The 13608-nt window shown below is 41.7% G+C and overlaps 1 protein-coding gene across 5 annotated transcripts in view; it reads left to right on the forward strand.

Annotated features, from left to right (window-relative positions):
- Nucleotides 1-13608, forward strand: part of Asah2 (N-acylsphingosine amidohydrolase 2) — a 112135-nt gene that overhangs the window by 20699 nt on the left and 77828 nt on the right. The gene's annotated exons all lie outside the window — the stretch shown is intronic.

Genomic DNA, 13608 nt, shown 5'->3' on the forward strand with positions numbered 1-13608 from the left:
TTCCATTCTTTGGTATCTTCTTCAATTTCTTTCCTCAATGTCTTAAAGTTTTTATCATACTAGTCTTTTATTTGCTTGGTTAGAGTTACCTCAAGGCATTTTACATTATTTGAGGCTATTGTGAAAGGTATTGTTTCTTGATTTCTTTCTCAGTTTGTTTATTGTTTGTGTATAGGAAGACTACTAATTTTTGTGAGTTAATTTTTTATCCAGCTACTTCCCTGAAAGTGGTTATTAGCTGTAGGATTTTCCCAGTTGAATTTTTAGGGGCATTTGTGTATCTATTATATTACTTATAACTAAAGATACTTTTGATTTCTTCCTTTTCAATTTTTATCCCCTTGATCTCCTTCAATTGTCTTTTTGCTCTAGCTAGAACTTCAAGTACTATGCTTGGTTAAACATAATATTGGGCTGGAGAGATGGCTCAGCCATCTCTATATTAAATAGCTATGGAGAGAGTGATTAACTGTGTCTTGTTCCTGATTTTAGTGGAGTTGCTTTCAGTTTCTCTCCATTTACATTGATGTTTGCTATGTATGGGATTGCTGTAAATTGCCTTTATTATATTGAGGTATATCCCTTGTAGCCCTAATCTCTCTAGGACCTTTATCATGAAGGGATGTTGGATTTTGCCAAAGACCTTTTTGTAGCTAGAGGGATGATCATGTGGCTTTTGTCTTTCAGTCTGTTTATATGGTAGATTACATTTATTGATTTTCATATATTGAACCATCTCACCATCTCTGGGATGAAGCCTACTTGATCATGGTGGATGATCTTTGTGATGTGTTCTTGTTTTGCAAGTATTTTATTGAGTATTTTTGCATCTATGTTCCTAAGGGAAACTGGCCTATAATTTTCTTTCTTCATTGGGCTTTATGTGGTTTGGGTATCAGAGTAACTATGGCCTCAAAAAATGAATTGGGCAATGTTCCTTCTGTTTTTCTTTTGTGGAATAATTTGAAGCGTATTGGTGTTAACTCTTCTTTGAAAGTCTGGTAGATCTGGTTCTTAGGAAAGTATAGTGGCTGTGTGTTGCCTGTTAGGAAATTCTTCTGGAATCCTGCTAGGTGTGACCCTTGGGGGTTCCTGGTAAAATGTTTTTCTAAGTATTAGGAGTTGACATTTAGGAATGGGGTTGGGCTGGGGGCAGGGGCAGGGACAGGCTTAGGGATTCTACAGGAAGGAGGAAAGTAGTGAGTTCTACCAGGATCTACTTAGTCCTCTGGAAATGGGGTCAGAGAGTGAGGAGAGTCCCAACAGGTTGTCTGCTACAGAGTTGGAGATGAGACTGGGGACTGGATATAGAGAAGAAGATGGAGAGTAAAAATTTGAAGCTTGATTACCTACTTTACTGGGTTGCCACACTTGCTTCCCTGGCAGACTTGGCTGCTGGTTTCTCAGGGAATGCCTGCTAGAGTTGGCCTATGGGTTAATAGGATGAGTAGAGTGGAAGGTTGGCAGAGAAGATCTGCATGATCCATTGGAGATGGGGGCAGAGAGAAGGGCAGACCACAGCAGGTGTCTGCTCTGCTACAGAGATGGAGGTAAGACTATAGGTTGGATTTATAGGAGAGAAAGAAATGCTGAAGATTTGAAGTTAGGCTACCTGCTTCCATGGCCAGAGTAGACTGTGGTTGCCTAGGAAATGCCTGCTGGAGTTGGGGAGATGGGGTAAAGCAATGATTTGTGGGAAGGAAGTTTGGAGCGGTTGATTTGTGTGATCTTCTGGAGATGGGGGCAGGGTGGAGGGGAGGCTGCAGCAGGTGCAGGATGAGAATGGGGGGATGGATTTGGAGAAGAGGAGGAAGAGGTGGAGATGTACAGTTAGCCTACCTGCTTCCCTGGCAGGAGCAGCATTAGTGAGTCTTCAGATGCAGTATCACAAGGGGTCAGTGGGGAAGAGTGGGTGGTATTGTAGTCACAAAGCTGACACCCATACCCAATTCCACATGCTGTCTCAACTCTGGCAATCACTCAGGGTGTGAATGTGATAGTATTATAAAAGGACATGGCCTTTCACAGTGTTTGTGTTGAAAGAGATTGAGAACTGCAGTTTTTAGCTTAGACAAATCACATCAGTATCGTGTTTTTGCTGTGCTTTGTGGGTTTTTCTGTTTTGTGTTTTGATTCTTGCATATTAACTAACACGTATCCTTTAGTTATGTCTGTATTTCTTTCTTTCATTTTTGTCTTTCAAAGTACAATTTGAATTCTACCTCTTTCATGATGCCTTCTCTGGACATTTTTCAAACTAGATATGAGCCTAGATAATATTATGTTTTGGTTGTGAGCCTAGCCTTTAATGGCTGAGCCATCTCTCCAGCCCAATATTATGTTTAACTAAGCATGGTATTTACTGTGTGTCTGTCCTCAGGGAGAAAGCCCTTTAAGAAGTCCTCCTGTCTCACTGGGCTGCATACACAGGGGGTCTCTTGTGGTCTGGCCTCTGTTCACACTTTCATGCCCTCCCTTGAAAACCTTTTGACTTCTTCGTTGCTGTCACACTAAACAACTTGTATTCCCTGTAACTCTATTTTCTGTCTCTCGGTTATCTTCAGGGCTTCCCATATGCCACATCATTTATTAGTTAAAGAGGATTGCCAGAATGGCTATAATTCTTGGCCTCTCTCAGAAACTCTGCCTTCTGCAAAGTGACTTTTATCTGGGGGTGGAAACCATTTCTCCTCTCCTTGCCCACTTCTGCCAGTTCTTTGAAGCTTGCCCAGCTGCCATAAATGCAAACCTCCACTAGGCTGCTGAAACACCAGAGCCCATGTGGAGCAGAGACAATCTATGTGATGGAGCCCTCCTTGATGAGTGATTCCCAGTCTGTGGCAAGCCACAAGAATATATTATAGAGATTCAACTGTGTATTAAAGCTATACATTGACCGGGCCAAGGGTCTGTCAAAAGGCAAGCCATTTATTATGAATATTTGGTGCTATCCAGCCTTTAATATTTCAGCTGTCTTCTGCTATGAAATTCTTGCATGCCCAAATATTCCCAGACAAATGGGCAAACAGTTCAGCTCCTCAGACCTGCTGAACTCTAGGTAACTAATTTCCCTGCTGGAACCACTACTTGGATAAGGTCATGTAGGCAAAGACAAGCTTGCTGTGGGATGGTCTGTATGTCAAATGTGTTGCTGATTGGTCAATGAATAAATCACTGATTGGCAGTGGCCAGGCAGGAAGTATAGGCGGGACTAACAGAGAGGAGAATGGAGAGAACAGGAAGCTGGGTGGGGGAGACACTGCCAGCCGCCATCAGGACAAGGAAGATGTAAAGTACCGGTAAGCCACAAGCCACGTGGCAAGGTATAGATGAATAGAAATGGATTAATTTAAGCTGTAAGAACAGTTAGCAAGAAGCCTGCCACGGCCATACAGTTTGTAACCAATATAAGTCTCTGTGTTTACTTGGTTGGGTCTGAGTGGCTGTGGGACTGGTGGGTGAGAGAGATTTGCCCTGACCGTGGGCCAGGCAGGAAATCTCTAGCTACACAAGCTGGCAGAGAGATGCATAGCTTTGTGCTAATGAAAGTCAGACCAAACTCCTGCCTTGAGGCCTTGAGGCTCTCCAGGACAATTGACTGAGAACAAGAGAGGTTTTTACATATCAAGGTGGGATGTAGAGCAACTTTTCTGAGGAGGCAGAGAAACTTGCAGCCAGAAAAAGAAAGGACAGGCATTTTTCTGTAGAGCAGACAGAACTGCATGACCAGGGAGAAGAGAAGAACACAGAGGTAATGTAGATGGTAAGGGAAAACTCTTGAGCCAGGAGTAGAGAGCAAGTAGAGATGGAGAATGAGGAAACAGAGGACAAAGATGAGGCTGGAAGCATAAGAGCTTAGTCGTTAGCAGGACTATGAGAGGGAACCAGATGGAATTATAGCTTTATAAACAAGATTTCATCCCAGAGAAATAAAGTAGACAGATAAGGAGCTTAGTGCATCTAGAGTTATTCCTGCTTTGAATGTCTGTCGGAGCTGTATCTGTGTAGATAAAGTTTTGTCTTAGAGGAATAAAGTTAACAGACGTAAGAGCATAGTGTATGTAAATTTTTTTCCCTCAGACATCCCATGCCAGACATAGTGAATTCCTGGACCCTGGGAAATCCATACCAGCCAACATAGCATCTCTGTGGATGTGATAGCAAGCCCCAGATTATAGCTGCCCAGCTGGCCCAGAATTGTGAGCTCAAGAAATCATTATTATTTTTGGCTAGTAAATGTTGGGGTGGTTTGTTATGCAGCCACAAATATTGAGAGACTGGGTCAGCCACCTCTTTGGTTTCAACTTAGATATATCATCTCTTTGGCAAAGAGATTTGGCAGTCTCTTTTTGTAGGCTTACCTCTTATATATCCAGAGGTACCAATAGTCCAGGATTATAGTTACTTGCATATCATCTCTGTTTCACACTAGATTTATTTTTTTTTATTTTAAATTTTATTATTAAAAAACCCTCAATGTTCATTTTAAACAGTATTGAGGATGAAACCCAGCCTAACACATGCTAGACATAGACTTGGTCACTGAACCACAGCCCAGCCCAGCTTGTGAGAGATGTAAGGGCAGGACCCTTGGTTGGTTTTGGTTGGTTTGTTTGTTTTTTCAAGATAGGGTTTCTCTGTGTAGACTTGGCTGTCCTGGAACTCTGGAATTCACTGTATAGACCAAGCTGGCCTCAAACTCAGAGATCTGACTCCTGAGTGCTGGTATTAAAGATGTATGCTACTACCGTCTGGCCATCAGGACCCCTGTTTAATTACATATTCCATAGATTCTCAGAAAATGTTGTTGAAGGCAGGATGGAATTCAGAGGCTGCAGTTTATAGACTGGGTATGTTAATTCTTTTCTTCCATTGAATCGACTTGAGGCATGATGAACTTCCTTTGTTTATTTCCCTCTTCAAATTCTTTACCTACATTTAAACGTCAAGAAATTGGACATTGACTTCTCTGTTACTTATGTTTCATTAACAATCAATACTGGGTCTGAGCTTCCTCATGGCACTGATGAGTCGTGACTGTGTCTATAGGGTAACACTTTCTAGCTCTGACAGTCAGTCGTCCCCATGGTCATTTGCTGTTCTCTTACAGACAGAATCTGCCATCTCTCTCACACATGTACCTGCTCCAAAGAAGAGTAGCTGATAAACATGCTCACTTATTTACTTCCCCTTTCAGTATGAGGTGATGTGGGCAGCCCCAGCCTCCCTAAGCATTGCTAATGCCCCGACCCCTTACAAACTAGCAATTTTCTCTCCCCGTTCAAAGGATTTTCAATGATAATTCAGTTCTTCATCTAACTAAATTAGAGCAAGATTTTTAAAAATCAAGTAACTTAGTTGCATGACAGCAGAAACTGTGGCTGACTGAAGGCATCCTTACCCATGAGTAGCCAACACTCATGCCAATTTTCTGGTGTTTTCTCCTTTAATGGTGCTCTCAATACTCTTAGTTAAATGGCTGACTTGTGATGAATTGAAATACTTTTTAAGCATCATGAGGTAAGATTGTATGGTTTGAAAATGGTTGGGCTTTCACTCTTCCTTCTATTTACAAGGTTTATGTCTCAATGTTTGGGTCTTACATGAAGCCTTACCTCTCCCATCGAAAATCCTATGTCTCTAAAAGAGAAACTCTGTCAGGCTGGTTGGCACTCAGCAGGAATGCCAACCTGTCCATTGTTTATTCTGGCATCTGTCTGCTCTGAATGGGCAAAGTTGACACTGGGAAGATCTGAGTTAGAAATCTGAATATATCAACCCTCCAATTGACACATAGGAATGGGAGTTATTCTGGTTTCAGATCATTATCTTCAGTTCCATTTGCAAAATCAACAGGATTGGCAACTTGGAAATAGCTACTGGGAAACTAGACTTATCAAATCCCTTATGCAAATACCAGTATGATTATCTATTTCCGAAAAATTTGTATCATTATGGGGTATCTAAGGGTTAGCCCATCTGGGCATGGCAGATAGCTTGCCTGTTCTCTGGATTAGCAAAGTGAATTAAACATGTAGTACTTTGATCTAGTAGCTCTGACTCAATTTACTTCCCAAAGCCCCGGGCACATAGCCCCCTGACTGAGGACTCAACCATGATGTAATCTGAGATGAGTCCAGTCTTAATGATCTGAGGAGAGAAACAGGAACTGATTTTATCAGAACTAAGCTGGTTGTGTATGCACCATGATGCATTAGATGGTGGCCTTAAGTTGAAGTAGAGTCGATTTCATCAGCCTCCTTGAGAAATACCTGAATTCATCTCTGAAAAGTTTACTTTTGTACCACAAAAGTAATATGTGATTATTACAGGAAGAACTTTAATATGATGAAGTGGGATTAAAAAAAAAAAAAGCTGTTCTCCAAATCTCTCCCTAACAAACATTTTTTTAGCATCTTGAAATGTATTAATGTAGGTAGCTGTTTCTGCCTCTGTCTTTTTTTAAAGCCTAAAATGAGGGTGGGGTGGAGGCATGTATCTTGGAGGGATGTGTTTCACAATGAGGATATCTTTGAGCTTGAAAAAAAAAAAAAAAAGACAGGAATTAGCACTCACCTTTAATCCCAGCACTCGGAAGCAGAGACAGGTGGATCTCTGAATATGAGGTCAGCCTAGTTTACAAAGCAGATTCCAGGACAGCCAGGGCCACACAGAGAAATACTGTCTTGAAAAACAGAAACAAAACTAAACAAACCATGAATTGTCACTCTAACAGCTGGTTATAGTTTCAGGCTGAGTCATTTTGAGTCTCTTTCAGCTTTCTCTATTGCCACTGAGATCTACTTCCCTAAATACTTGTGCTAATTGTCTATCATTGGAATAAAAATGCTTGGCTACACTTAAGTCAAAAGTCACATGATCTGAATAAGCCCTAGAGCCTCTCCTAGGCTATAGAATCATGACTTTTTTTCCTCCTATAAATTTCTGTGAGCTCCAGGCCTTTTATCTTGACTTCCTATTCTTAATGATGTGTTAAAATTGAGGTTTCATAAAATTTAATATTGAGTTGGAGAGACCTTGATACCTTTTGAAATAAAAGAATAATCATTTAATGGGAGGTGTTTGATGAATGGAATGATATTTACAAAGGTGTGTAGTTGAGCTAAGACCAGGAATCATCTTCATCAACCGGCAATATCATTGCATTAAGGTAGACAAGAGATTTCCTGTAGTAGCAAATTTGTTCCTCCAAATCTTAGTTGCTTAACATGTTTATTTCGTATTATGGAAAGAGTATGCCTGGTCTGGTGAGTCTTTGATGTTTATTTCTTCCATCTGAGACCTGGCACCTGTGATGCATGGCAATTAACTTTACAGTGATGTAGAAAGAGAAACTAGACAGAGCTCACACCTCCTCTCCAATGCCTCTGGAAGTGAAATATGTCACTGACACCCACAACCCACAGCCCAGACAGGAAAGCATTACTTTGCCATATGTTCACGAAGAGCTGGAGAACTAGATTTGAATGAGTTCGGCAAGTCACCACAGTGACCCCAGGCAAGTAACTTCAGTTTGCCTCTTGGTTATCTGTGTGGCTTTAGATGACCTCAGAATCCCTACCTCTTCTTAGAACCCCGGAGTCTAAATGTTTGACTTCTTCTTATAGTAGCTTTGGGGGTTGGATTGCATTGTATGCAATAGCTTATTGTTACTGTGAGATTCTCATGTCTATTAATAGCATCAGACACATGCTCATGTTGCACAGTGAAACCGAGAGTTCACAAGGGGACCAAGGACAGATAATCTTGTCCTCAGATTTGACTACATGACCTTTCATTGTGTATTTTCCCTGTGGTAGTTTTGTTGTTGTTTATTTGATTTTTAATGTAAATATACACTGAATATAGGAATAATATTATCCTCACAGAGTCATTGGGCACTAAACGAGGTAATTTGTAGAATGTTCTTGGAACAGTGCCTAGCATGTACTAAGAGTTCACTAAGTTTATTTTACAGTGAATTTTTCAGGGTGACTTTCCTTGTACTATCGCTTTGTAAATGTCTACATATAAGGTCCCAGTGGGTTGTTACTGTTTTAATTATTGTCTGCCTCATCTTGGTTAGATAAACCAGCCCAACCCATGCAAATCTCTAATTTACTGACCCACAAAATGAAGTTATTAGACACTGTGTGTAGGAGACTTGAGACTGAAGTTCAGCACCTCAGACTCGTGCTTTACAAGCTTTAGCTCGGATCTTCCCTGGTTCCATCTTGGCCCTGACACCTGAGATGGATCCTGCCTTTGGCCTCTTCGGGCTCCTGATTTCTGTTTGGTTCCCCTGCTCTGGCTTTCACTCAAAGACTGATGTGGTCTCTAAACTCTTAGGGATCCATTTTAGGTAGGGAATCCCAACTCTAATCTCAATTACTCCAGATTCAAGGTCCACCTCAGTTTCTGGTTAACAAAGGAGCTTGGTGGTAGACAAGTGTCAGATAGACACTCTAATGTTGTTAGCTGTACCTCTTGAGTCTTGGTGTTTTTGACATCATCTTGCCCTTACCACTATCCCAAATGCATGAGAAATCTGCAGTGATAAGTCCCTCTGCAGGCATGGTCTCTCTAGGAGATTCATACAAGCAAGAATATTTTCCTCCTTTGTCCAAGGATCTTACAGGAGTTGTCCTTGGAATGTAGAGAAACAGCCACAGCAAGTGAGAATGTAAGAAATGGTGTGTGGTTCCTGAATAAACTGTGATGACTAACTTTGATTGTCAACTTGATTCGATGAAGAAATTCCTAGGGCATTAGTGAGGTACACCTTTGGGCATCTCTCTAAGGGACTTTCTAAAGAGGATTAATTCAGGAGGAAAGACCCACCCTGTGTAGGCAGCATCATGCCATGGACTGGGGGCCCAACTGAACGAGGGAGAAAACAGGAACCGGACAAGTGAGTGCTGACATCTCTCTCACTCTCTGCTGCTTATTCCAGCTGTCCCTGCCACCACGACTTCTTTGCTAAGATACTACATCCTCATCCTGGGAGCCAAAATAAATCCCTCAAGTTGCTTCCTATTGGGTGGTCACAGTACCATAAAGTAACAAATACAGACCCTGGCAGGCTCCCATTACCTTTTGCTTCTTGATGAATCTGATGGGGGATTCTGCATGGCTGTGGATGATTTGCTCTAGGCAGGGAAGTGGGTGTTTCTCATCAGGTGCATCATATCCTCAGGTCTTTTTCTGCTCCCTACATGGGAGACAACATACCTTCCCCCAACCTCCATCCAGCCTCCCCTCTATCTTTGTGTCTCTTAGAAAAAGTGTCCTTTGAGTCCAGTTCTGGATATAGTCAGGTTGTCTTCTGCCTCTTCTCCTTTTCTCAAGTTCTATCAAAAGACAATGTGGTGCTTTGCCCATAGGCCCACAGTCTAGGCTGGAGATGCCAAGTTGCCAAGATTTATGTGCTGGGCAAGAGTTATATGAAAAGATATTGTTACCCTGTCTCTGAAATGATGATAAATGCAGCTGTTGCCTGATTTCTCCCCATCTGCCTTTGTAATCTTGTATGGCAAACATGTCACATTTGTCACTGACAAAATGAAATAAATTCTTATCTGTGGTTTTGGAAAAGGATAAATCCCCAGAGAATAATTTCCAAACACTCTGGAAAAGGTTATACAGATCTCTCAGTACTCATCACAAGTGCAGAAGTGGCAAGGTTTCGCAATTGCAATTTTATCTCCTCTTACTGGGCAGCTTATCAAAGCTCAACAGGGAGATCTTTGGAATCTAGCATGAGACACGGGCTAAGAAAAGAGAACTATGCTGTTAGGGGTTTAAATGCATAAAATCTACCACGCTTAGGCATTCACATAATGGAACAACTGGCATTTGGTTATAAAATTAGCAAAGAACTTTAAAAAATATATTATCCCATGAGGTTTTAACAAGATATGTTCTTGTTAAGTTGTTTTCTAAAAGGGAGAAAATGAATCCTAGAGTGATGAAAGAGACCAATATTAACCTTCAGATTCAAGTCCTAGCCCTTCCCTCACCCTAAATGGCCCCTCTTATCCTTTTCCTTTGCATCCAAGGCAGGGCTGGAGTCAGCTGGGGAGATGCTCCCGAAACACTGGTCATCTGTCTCATTCTCTTGGTGAAGCTGGAGGCTACTCAACACTTCTTGGTGTCTTTAGAGGGGCACCATGGCTTGGTGAATTTTCTAGGGTGGCTAGTGTGTTCTTTCATGTTCTATGTCTCCTGTTCCTTGGCACTGTGGTTTTCATTAGGTCTTTGCTCAGGAACTTGAGCTTCCTGCTACATGGTAGAATGTCCCTAACTTCAATCCCAGACTCAGTGTAGGGTGAGTGTAGCATGTGGCCTTAAATGAGACATCCAAATTCCAGATTGCGACAGCAGGGATTTCCCTCACAGATCAAGGCTAAACTGAGACAAGTGAAAAGGTAAATCCACAGTTAACCTATCATGTTTTGGGATCCAAAGCAAGTTTTTTCCCATTCCTGTACAGTATCTGTGAGTTGGTAATGTACCACAGTGTCAGCCCATCCACTCTGTGTATTTAAAATCAATTTCTTTTATGAAAATTACTGTGTCAAACTGCTCATCACTTTTGAAAGACCATCCCAGAGCATCTGGGAAGGTGGCTCAGCTGGTAAAATGCATGCTGTGGAGGCCCATAAAGGTTTCCTAGTGAGACCTGAGCTTGCTTTAGCCAGCAGGGCTGCATTTGAGGATTGCTTGACCATGCGTGTGGGTACCAGGCGATTGGAAGGGTCTGTACTTGGCTGTATGGTATGCTTTGATCTAGCAAGGGGGGGTCTTTTCCTCCACCCCTTGGCATTCCTATAAAAGGCCCTTTAGAAGAGACAGACGGGGCCAGTGGATAGTGATCCAGGCCCTCCTGAGGCTATCCTGTGTTTCTATCTGTTTCTCTCCCCTATATCCTTCTATCTAAATATTTCTCCCTCTTCCCTCCTCAAGGGTACCCTGGGGGAAAAAGTGGGAGTGGGCCTCCCACAGAGAAATGGGTAGGCCTCCTACAGCCTGCTATGTAAGCATGAGGACCTAAGTGAAGTCCCCAACACCCACTTAAAAAGCTAGGCATGGTGCTGTGTACCCCTAAGCCTGCTGTTAAGAATGTTGAGACAGGCAGATCCCTGGGGCTTGCTGGCCAGTCAACCCTGCCTAATCAGCAAGCCTCAGGTCCCAGTAAGAGACCCTGTCTCAAAAAACAAAGTGGATTATTTCTGAGAAATGACGTACAAAGTTGGGCCCTGCCTACACACACACACACACACACACACACACACACACACACACACATGTATGTACATCAAACATACGCATACATACAACTTCCCTCAAATATTCCTAGAAACGATTTGACACATGCAGAATCTACTGCTTAGATTGTAGACATTTTCCAAAGTGTGGAAGGTCCAACACTTGCTTTTATGAGGCTGACTTTGGACAGGTTCTTAGTGGGGGCGTATCAGAGACATCTCCAGGGAGCCTAGAAAGAAAATAATTTTCACAGGGTTGAGTTAACTCTAGAATCACTGCACAGGATAAAGACTGAGTTGATGCTGAGCTCTTGGACCCAGCTTAACCTTTAGAGTTTAGCTGCTTAGAGATAGATCATGTGGCTCAGAGCTGTGGAATGAGGAAGCAGCCAGGAAGCTGCCAGCAGATCCATGTTGCCATGAGACAAAGCAGTAAGATGCATGCCCAGCCCCTGTGTCTCTCCAAGTGGCTCAATCCTGATTCTAAGTCTCATGCCAGTGCATTTAACAGGCAGGTCCTAACCCGCATTGGCGGTATAGGCAGGTGGGGGTTCAGAATCTGGGATTGGAATGGGAACTGAGTGAAGCCTTTCATGTCATCTGCTATTATCTGAAATCTTCATGCCTGCCAACTGGCCTGTCAAAGAACAAAGTTTGTTTCTCATGCTTCTGTCCTGTCCACCCATCCATCCACCCACCCATCCATCCACCCACCCATCCATCCACCCACCCATCCATCCAAATTATGCTTTTTTTGTTTGGTTTCTTCTATTCTCTTAAAAATTTCTGTTTCAGAATATTTTTCAGGACAACAACCACAACAAAATTTCTTCAAAAATATAACCATGATACCACTACCACACTAACATTTTAACAAGAATTCTTTAATAGCCTCTAATGTCTAATTCGGTTTTCCCCAATTGTCTCAGAACTTTGGGGGAAACACAAATCCACTTTCTCTTAATCAGATTCCAAATGACGTTGGCTTGGTGCTTACAGTGTCTGCTGTTGCTCCGACCTTTAGGGTTCTTTTACCCTGTACTGCTCCTCCCCTGTCTTCTCCTTTCCTCCCTGCTATCATCCAGGCATTCCTGCTCTTCTCTCTCGCGGCCCCATAGGTTCCTTCCACTCTTGCAGTCCCTCCTTTCTCCTTGTCTACATTGCTATAAACCAGCACGCTGTTCAGTTTCCGGCCGCCTGGATTTTCCTGGCTGACTCAGCGTATTGGTCCTGTCACACATTCACTTGTCTTTTTGTGTTTTCTATAAAACAGGCACTCAGTTTTAGAGGCTCATCAGTTTAAGTTTAACTTAATGGTGAAAATTCTTGAGAGTAAGTTTCAAACACCATCCAGAGACTTGCCAGACCTCTGTGGTGAGTCTCATTCCTATCTTCCCCATTTCTTAGATCGTGAAAAAATGTCTTTCACCAATTATTTGACTCCTCCAGGGTAGATTTGTACAGAAAAAAAAAGAATAGATTTTTAATTTCTGAAACTCCCCTCCCCAATTCTTTGGTTTTTTTTGTTTATTTATTTTTGTTTTGCTCTCAGCTATTAGAAAGGAGAATTGGTTCCTTAGGGTCTTTTCAAAAAATGATGGTTTGATAGGAATGTTAAAGTTCTGTATCTATAGCACAGCGAGGGAATGCTGTAGATTACAATAATTAGTTATGTATGATTGGTCAGAAGGCTCCAAGTAGGATAATGACAAAGAAGTAGAAATGCTATCCTGATTTGATTAGTATACATGAATTGAAATGACACAGTGTACCTCATAAATAAGGACAAAAACTTAAAAAAATTATATGAGATGAAAATGCTAACCACCTTTATGAGATCATAAATTCAGACATATTCATCCCATTGTGCAATTATTTTAAAACTGTCATCAATCTTTGATTAGGAACTTTTTAGTTCTTTTGACACAGTTCTAATAATTTTGATGACTTTCTTGAATTCTGATATATAAGAGATTTAGTTCATGTAATTCCTGTCCCTGACCCCAGAGCAACTATCTCTCCAAGGATATTTGGTTTCTTGAGCAAGAAATGACATAAAGGACAATATGGGTGCCATGTAGAGCATTTGCTTTCTTAAAGTAATTCAATTTTTAATTATTCTACGAGTTAAAGAATAAAAGGCTGTGACTGTTAATGTAGCACACATGAAATCAGCACCATGCCTTTTGAGGCCCAGAAGTGAGAGACATAGTAATTTATTAAGAAAATTTGGAATCTAGAGAAATGATTCAGTTAAGAGCACTTGCTGTTTTCCAAAGAACTTGAGTTCAGTTCCCAGCATGCTCATCAGGCTGCTCACCTGCGATTTCAGTTCCAGGAA

This window comes from Peromyscus californicus, unplaced genomic scaffold, assembly GCF_007827085.1.
Source record: "Peromyscus californicus insignis strain IS unplaced genomic scaffold, ASM782708v3 Scaffold_4__1_contigs__length_199733344, whole genome shotgun sequence".
Lineage (NCBI taxonomy): Eukaryota > Metazoa > Chordata > Mammalia > Rodentia > Cricetidae > Peromyscus > Peromyscus californicus.